We start from the raw sequence: 8,128 nt of genomic DNA, 5'->3' as shown, positions 1-8,128 counted from the left end.
CTCTCCATCGGGATACAATGTCATCCTGGGACGACCGGCTCTTAGTGAATTCCGAGCGGCCGTCTCCACCTTCCACCAGAAAATCAAGTTCCCTGTCAAAGACAAAGTGGGAGAAGTACGAGGAGATCAACTGGCAGCTCGGCGATGCTACGTCGAGATGGCACGAGAAGAAGTCAATTCTGCTCGGAAGGCGCCCCGGATTGAGGTAAACGCCATAACTAAAAAACCTCCCTCTTTGGTGTATGAGGAAAAAGAGGAAGTACAGATCCACCCGACCCGACCGGAGGCCACCACGTTAGTTGCGACCGATATGGAGGCAAGTCAGAAAGAGGAAGTCATCAAATGCCTCCAGAGAAATTGCGATGTCTTCGTCTGGTCGATGCATGAGCTGCCCGAAATTTCACCGAGCATAGCGCACCACGAGCTACATGTTCGACCGGACGCTCGGCCGGTGAAGCAGAGAAAAAGGGATTTCAGCGCTGAACAGAATGCCATCATCCGAGCGGAGGTTGAGAAGCTCCTGGAGGCTGGCCATATACGCGAGGTTCAGTTCCCGAGCTGGCTGGCGAACGTAGTATTAGTCTCCAAGCCGGGCAACAAGTGGAGAGTGTGCATAGATTTTCGGGATCTCAATAAAGCTTGTCCGAAGGATTTTTATCCTCTGCCTCGGATTGATCAACTGGTGGACTCCACAGCTGGCTGCTAGTTGATATGTATGCTCGACGCTTATCAAGGCTATCATCAAATGTCGCTCGCCCGAGAAGATCAAGAAAAAGTCAGCTTCGTTACAGCCGACGGCACCTATTGCTATAAGGTGATGCCGTTCGGACTGAAGAACGCGGGAGCCACTTATCAGCGCTTAATGAACAAAGTGTTTAGGGAGCAGATCGGGCGAAACCTCGAAGTATATGTGGATGACATTCTCATCAAGTCAGTCCGAGCGGCCGATCTCTTCGAAGACATGGAGGAAACTTTCCGAACGCTACGGAAATATGGAGTTAAGCTAAACCCTCAGAAGTGCCTGTTTGGAGCAAAAGGCGGGCGTTTCTTGGGATACATAGTGACCAAGCGGGGCATCGAGGTAAATCCCAGCAAAGTGAAAGCGTTACAAGATATGCCGCCCCCAAGAAATCTGAGGGAAGTGCAGCGCTTGACCGGTCGGATAACTGCTTTGTCCAGATTCATCTCCAAGACCGTCGACCGGAGCCTACCTTTTTTCAAAATATTGCGCAAAGCCACTAAGTTTCACTGGGACGCAGAATGCGATCGGGCGTTCGAAGAACTGAAGGCATATCTGAATTCTCTGCCCGTGCTAGCCAAGCCAGCCGTAGGTGAGCCACTTTGTATCTATTTATCTTCAAATGAGCAAGCAGTCGGCTCGGCACTAGTGAGGGCGAGCGGAGAAGAGCATGTATATTTTCTGAGCCATATTTTAAAAGATGCTGAATCTCGCTACACCGGGCTCAAGAAGTTGGCTTTCGCTTTGGTCCTCGCCGCTCGGCACCTCCGTCCCTATTTCTTGGCTCATACTATCATCGTCCGGACGAATAGCCCATTGGGAAGAGTGCTATTGAATCCAGAAGCGTCCGGGTGGCTCATCAAATGGACAACGGAGTTGAGCGAATTTGACATTCAATACCAGCCCCGATCAACGATAAAGGCTCAGTCCTTGGCAGATTTTATCACCGAAGTGCAAAGGCCAGAGCCCGAAGCCATGTGGAAGATATTTGTGGACGGATCATCCACCCGGCTCGGTAGCGGGATTGACGTGCTATTGCTCTCTCCACAAGAAGAAAAGATGCAATTATCCGTCTGGCTGGATTATAGAGCTACAAATAACGAAGCAGAGTATGAGGCCCTTATAGCCGGCTTACAAGCCGCCCGGCACGTGGGGCCGGACGGGTGACGCTGCATTCCGACTCTCAGTTGGCCGCTCAGCAGCTCTCTGGTACTTTTGAGATTAACAACGCTCGGCTCAAACTCTACGCCGAAGCCTTTGAAAAACTCAAGGCCAGCTTTAGAGAGGTCATTATCCAGAAGACACCCCGAGCGGAGAACCAGGCTGCAGATGAGCTAGCTAAACTCGCAAATTCACTAACGTCGGTCGTCATCCAGCAGCCAATTGAGCAAGTATCTTTGGTGGCGCACGTTGACCGGATGGAGGGCCTCGAGTTTTCGAACGACTGGAGAATAGCAATCATGGAGTTTCTCCGCTCGGGTACTACCACGTCTGATCGGGATGAAGCCCAGCTGCTAAGGAGGAGAGCCGGCCGGTTCACACTCATCGGAGATCAACTCTACAAGAAGGCTTTCTCCCGTCCGCTTTTGAAATGCGTGAGCTCGGAAGACATAGCGTACATCCTCCAAGAAGTGCATCAAGGATCGTGCGGAGGACATCCGGGCGGATGATTGCTGGCTAAGAAGATCCTGTTGGCCGGATACTTTTGGCCAACCCTGCAAGCAGACGCCGCTCGGACTGTCGCGGCGTGCCTTTCTTGCCAAAAGTACCATAACTTCACCCACCGACCGGTGGAGGAAATGAAAGCAGCCACCGTGTCCTGTCCGTTCGACCAATGGAGAATGGATATTGTGGGTCTGTTTCCTATGGCGACCGGGCAACGAAAATTTCTACTAGTGGCGGTCGATTACTTTTCCAAATGGGTGGAGGCCGAGCTGCTAGCCAAAATCACCGAGCAGATGGTCAAGAAGTTTATCTGGCAGCACATCATCTGCCGATTCGGCATCCCTCGTCGACTTGTTTCCGATAACGGGCGGCAGTTCGTGGGAAAGTTGCTCGAAGATTGGTGCAAAAGCTATGGCATCAAGCAACACTTCACGTCCGTGGCGTACCCCCAAAGCAATGGTCAAGCCGAAGTAGCCAATCGGGAAATTCTTCGCATTCTGCGCGCTCGGCTCGACCATTTAGGAGGAAGCTGGGTGGATGAAGTGCCGGGCATCCTATGGGCCATCCGAACGACCCCGAAGGAGGGAACGGGCGTCACACCATTCCACTTGGTGTATGGCGGCGAAGCAGTGATCCCGGTTGAAGTTGGGATCGAGTCCGTCCGGCTCCAGAATTATGACGATGATAACGCCGAGCGGAGGAACATGGAGCTTGATTTGGTCGACGAGGAGCGAGCCAAGGCGTCCGTCCGACTGATGGCGTACCGGCAAAGAATGAAGCAGAACTACAACCGGCGCGTGATCCCTAGGGCATTCCAAGTTGGCGACCTTGTCTGGAAGAAAGTAAAGTCGGTCAGCGACGTCGGCAAACTGGAGGCTCCTTGGGTGGGCCCCTTCAAAGTCATTGAAAAACTCCGCTCGGGTGCTTACTACTTGGAGGATGAAGACGGACGGCGGCTAGATCGACCATGGAGCGCGAATCATCTCCAGCCGTACCGGGCTGGGTGAGAGGTGCGCTGATGTAATTTTATATATGTTTTGGTCACCTATGTCCTTGTAATGCAGGAAGAAGAAATGATAAAGGATGCAAAATAGCTTCGCCGAACGGATGTGTTAAAGGCCGTCGAGCTCCGACGTTAAAAATCGAGAGACGAGCCGGCGTCTATAAATCCTCCGAGCGGAAGACCGTCGAGCTCCGACGTTAAAAATCGAGAGACGAGCCGGCGTCTATAAATCCTCCGAGCGGAAGGCCGTCGAGTTCCGACGTTAAAAATCGAGAGACAAGCCGATGTCTATAAATTCTTCGAGCGGAAGAACGTCGAGCTCCGACGTTAAAAATCGAGAGACGAGCCGGCGTCTATAAATCTCCCGAGCGTAAGACCGTCAAGCTCCGATGTTAAAAATCGAGAGACGAGCCGGCGTCTATAAATCCTCCGAGCGGAAGGTCGTCAAGCTCCAACGTTAAAAATCGAGAGACGAGCCGGCGTCTATAAATCCTCCGAGCGGAAGACCGTCGAGCTCCGACGTTAAAAATCGAGAGACGAGCCAGCGTCTATAAACCCTCCGAGAGGAATAAGGCGATCAAGAATCGTACTCGCTGTCAACATCGCTTGACCACCTATGCGTTCCACTTGGCCCAGTACCCAAAGGTACTTCATCAATATTCAGTGAATAACCCCTTCTGTTGAAGCAGGGCATATTCGTCCGAGCGGAAATGTATCGCAAAGTACTTCGTAAAAATACCTGTCAAGCATGGGAGGTGTGGTAGGAGGCGAGCGGACAACACACACATTGACCAGCAAAAGGACAGAGCAAATGAAAGGAAAGCGTTGCATTCAAAATAAAACTCTAGGTCGAGCGGCCTAATTACAAAAAGGATCATTTTCTGGCCGAGCGGCCGAATTACATATAGAATGTTTACTCAATATAATCGTAAAGGTCCTTGGGGATGTTGTCCAGGAGCGCCACTTGATCTCCGACCGGGATAGTAGTGGAATCCGGAAGAAAACCCTTAGACTTCAAATACGCTGTGGTGGCGGTCATAGCAAGGTCAAAGGCCGTGTACATACGCTCACAAACTTTCTCTGAAAATTCGGGCGAGCGGATGTAATTCTGTCTCAGGGCGGCGACCCGGCTTGGCTCGGCCTCTTGGTATTCTTTGAAGGACAATTGGGACGCGGCGAGGGACTCCTGCAAGTTTTCAGCTCGTCTACATGCTTGAGCGCGTCAGCCGAGCGGCCCGTTTTCTTGCTATCGAGCTGGTCCATCAGCTCCTTTACTTTCTGCTCTAGGCCCCGAGCCTCCACATTCTTTTTCTCCAGGTCGGAGATAGCCGTGTTATTCCGCTCGGTCGCCAAGCTTATCTTGTGATCCAGAGATTTTTTCACTTACTCGAGCTCGGCCAGATGGTGAGCCTGGTGGTCGTCTTCTTCTGCTCGGCCGCCAGCAAATCTTGAGCCTTCTTAAGCTCCTTTTGTAGCTCAGAGTATGATGGGCCTCGAGAGCCGGACGGACCGACTGCCGCCTTCAGTTGGGCTAGTTCTTCATCCACCATGGCCAGGCGGTTGGAGACAGCAATCTCCTCCACCCATCTCTGACAAAAGAAATTAGAAGTTGTTAGTGGCCGATCGGAAGGAAGGCATACAAAACTTCGGAGAAAATAAACTTACCCCCGTGGCCTCCTCCATATGGCTATTGGCCAAATTTCGGAGGGGGATCAGCGCAACGCGCGCCCGAGCGTCAGCCCACATCTCAGCTAGGGGCCCTTCAAGATGATGGTATGCTCGGGCGCGGTTGGTCGGTCGGCCTCTGGCAGCAGCTCTTCAGTCGGGAGATGCAGAGTAACCCGTATAGTGCGGCCATGACCGGGGGTCGTCTGACCGGTGGTCGGAAGAGGATCAGAGGCCGGCGCCGAAAACTGATATCGAATGGTTGAACGCTAGACTGGTTGAGTAGCAGGCGGAAGGGTGCTGACTGGAATAGTCTCAATAGGGGCTGCTGGCTCATCCCATTCAGAGGGAGTCCGGTCGGATGAAATAGCTTCGACCTCTGGAGCCTTGCCGCGAGCACTTGTAGTGGCCCGAGCGGACGGTTGAACCGCAGATGTAGCTGATCGGAGGGGAGTCTCCACTCGGCGCCTTTTTTGTTGGAGAGGCCGCTCTTCTTCCGGAGCGAAGCCTTCATCCCTAGCGGAAGGCTCTTGGCTGATAGTTGCTCCAGCCGCCGGCTCTTGGAGAGAAGCCTGAGCGGCCGACTCCCCAGCATGTGTCCCGCTCTCTTCTTCGTTTGAGTCGACTGGCTAGATGCCGAGCATCTCCATTTCTTTGGCTGCCGTGGCTTCGAGCGCCGCCGCCTTTCTCTTCAGAATACCAGCCATCACTGACTCCATAACGGTGTTCGCTGCAAAGGAAAACAGGGAAAATCAGTTAGCAATTAAAATGAATTTACCAAGTTAAATTCTTACCGAAGCCGTTCGGTAGCGGGGCTCTGATCGGACTCAAGCCGAAGATGTACATAACCCCTTCTGGAAGGAACTTATTGATGTCAAGCCGCAGACCGGATAGCATGTTGGCGGCGTGGATATAATCCGGTCGGGTCTTGAACCTTTTGAGCTCCGGGGAGAGAGGAAGGCCGACCTGCCACTGGGTTCGGAAGGTAGGTCATTCGGGAAGGCGAATGTAAAAGTAGAATTCCTTCCAATGCTTATTGGAGGAAGACAGTTTATTGAAGAAGACTAAGCCGGGCCGAGCTTGGAACATATAGGTGCCCGGCTCGGATTGCTTGGGGTAATAGAAGTAATAGAAGACCTCCGACCGGAGGGGAATGTTATGGATTTTGAAGAGGACGACTACCCCGCATAAAAGGCGAAAAGTATTGGGGACTAGGCTTCCGAGCGGAATGCCGAAAAAGTCGTAAACTTCTACAAAGAAGGGATGAATGCGGAGTCGCAGACCGGTTGTGAACTGGTCACGGAAAACACAAAACACTCCGCGCGGCGGTTTGTGTGGCCGAGCGGAGTCTGTCGGTATGATGATTTCAAGGTTGGAAGGGATCTCAAAAGTATAAATTAGAAGGTCGGCGTCACGCCGATCGAATCGCGACTCCATGGTAGTGTACCATGGGCCGAGGGCTTGGTCTTCGGGTGGAGAAGATTGGGCCATGGTCCGGACAGACGAAGTCAAAAGAGAAGGAAGAAGATGGCAACGAAACAGTACCCCGAGGACTAGAACTTGGGAAAGAAATGCAAAGAAAACACCGGAAACAAAGAAGGAGAGAAATAGAACCTTACAACGACGAGGAGGATCGAAAAACGAGCACTGGGGATCGCCGAAACCAGAGGAGCGAGATCGCCGGAAAGCTGGAACGCGAGAAGCTGGAAGGCACGCAAGAGCAAGGGTGCGGTGAAGGAAGAAAACGGAGATTTTATAGGGGGGAGGCCGAGCGGCCTCCACCGTTGGATCCAGGTCACGGGAATCAGAGCGCGCATCGCACCGTCCATTTCGAACCGCCTCGATCCCATCAGAGCACCACGCCGTCGCCGTACGATTACGACAGCACCGCCACGTGGCAGCCAGCCGCTGGAATGCATTTAATGGGCGCGTGCTCGACCTTAATGATAGAGATTGGCGAAAACTTCAAAGAGACGCCGAGTAAGGCGACCGTTGACTGGCGTTTTAGCTACCCCCTGTGTTTCCGATCGGACGGTGGTTGCAGTAGGCCGCTCGGTTCAACTAATGGTCTAGTCAGTCGTTCTAATCGCCTCCTTCGACTAGACTTGAAGGGGAGGCAAGTGATCCGACGGTAAAAGCAGGGGACCCCCGTTCTGGGGAGTCAACGTCACGTGGAAGTCAAAGGGCCAGGTGGTCGATAGGAGAAGGATGGACCGACCGGACGCCCGAGAAAGGGTTGGATCGATAGGCCGACCGGATAAGGGCGGGCCGACCGCCCGGCCGACCGACCGGTGTCTAACTGATGGCAAAAGGCGCCCCGGCAGGAGTCGGGGTTCCGGCGCTCATTGAACAGGATCGTAGGGCCGAGCAGATGGCACGTTCGACCGAAGACATAAGGTAACATACTGCTAGTAGTCTCCACAGAGCACCTTACCGAGAATCTCCCAAGTAGACCACTATATATGTCCGGCCGGACGTAAGGCGCGTGCTGGCCGACCGGACTCCCGGCAGGGAATAAGGAGAAAAGGACTAGGGACATCTTCTGACAGTGGGCATGTTCTATAATCCGACCATACTCCAAATCTTACGACAAGGGGTTCCGCTGTCCCATCGAAGACGTGCTTGGACTGTACCAGTATGGTGTCAGGTAAGCTTGCTGACAAGCCCTTATTGAGGTATGGGCTGGGGTCACGTATTCGCCTCGGTATGTGTGCATGAGCTCCTTCCTAGCTCTATATAAGGAGCCTCGCACTTCACCAGAGGTATGCATTCTTTGAGACTAGGAGCCACTTCTTCGTTGTTCGCTTACCTGACTTGAGCGTTGGAGGGTCATCGCCGGGAACCCCTTCCTGGCCCGACTTCTGTGCAGGTTCACCGGAGGTCCGTACGGACAGCCAAGAGATCTGCGTCAGTTACTTGGAGAGCGCCACGTGCCCAGTGTCCGTTGATTCAGCTTTCGGACAGGATCAGAACCCTTTACCATTATCAAAACTTAGGTTCGATATATGGTGCTTTTTACATCAATAATTTTCTCCTTTTTTATTATCGCAACACAA

The sequence above is a fragment of the Zingiber officinale genome, chromosome 3B (assembly GCF_018446385.1).
Source record: "Zingiber officinale cultivar Zhangliang chromosome 3B, Zo_v1.1, whole genome shotgun sequence".
Lineage (NCBI taxonomy): Eukaryota > Viridiplantae > Streptophyta > Magnoliopsida > Zingiberales > Zingiberaceae > Zingiber > Zingiber officinale.
The sequence above is the reverse complement of the archived record's forward strand: the minus strand, read 5'-3'. Positions refer to the sequence as shown.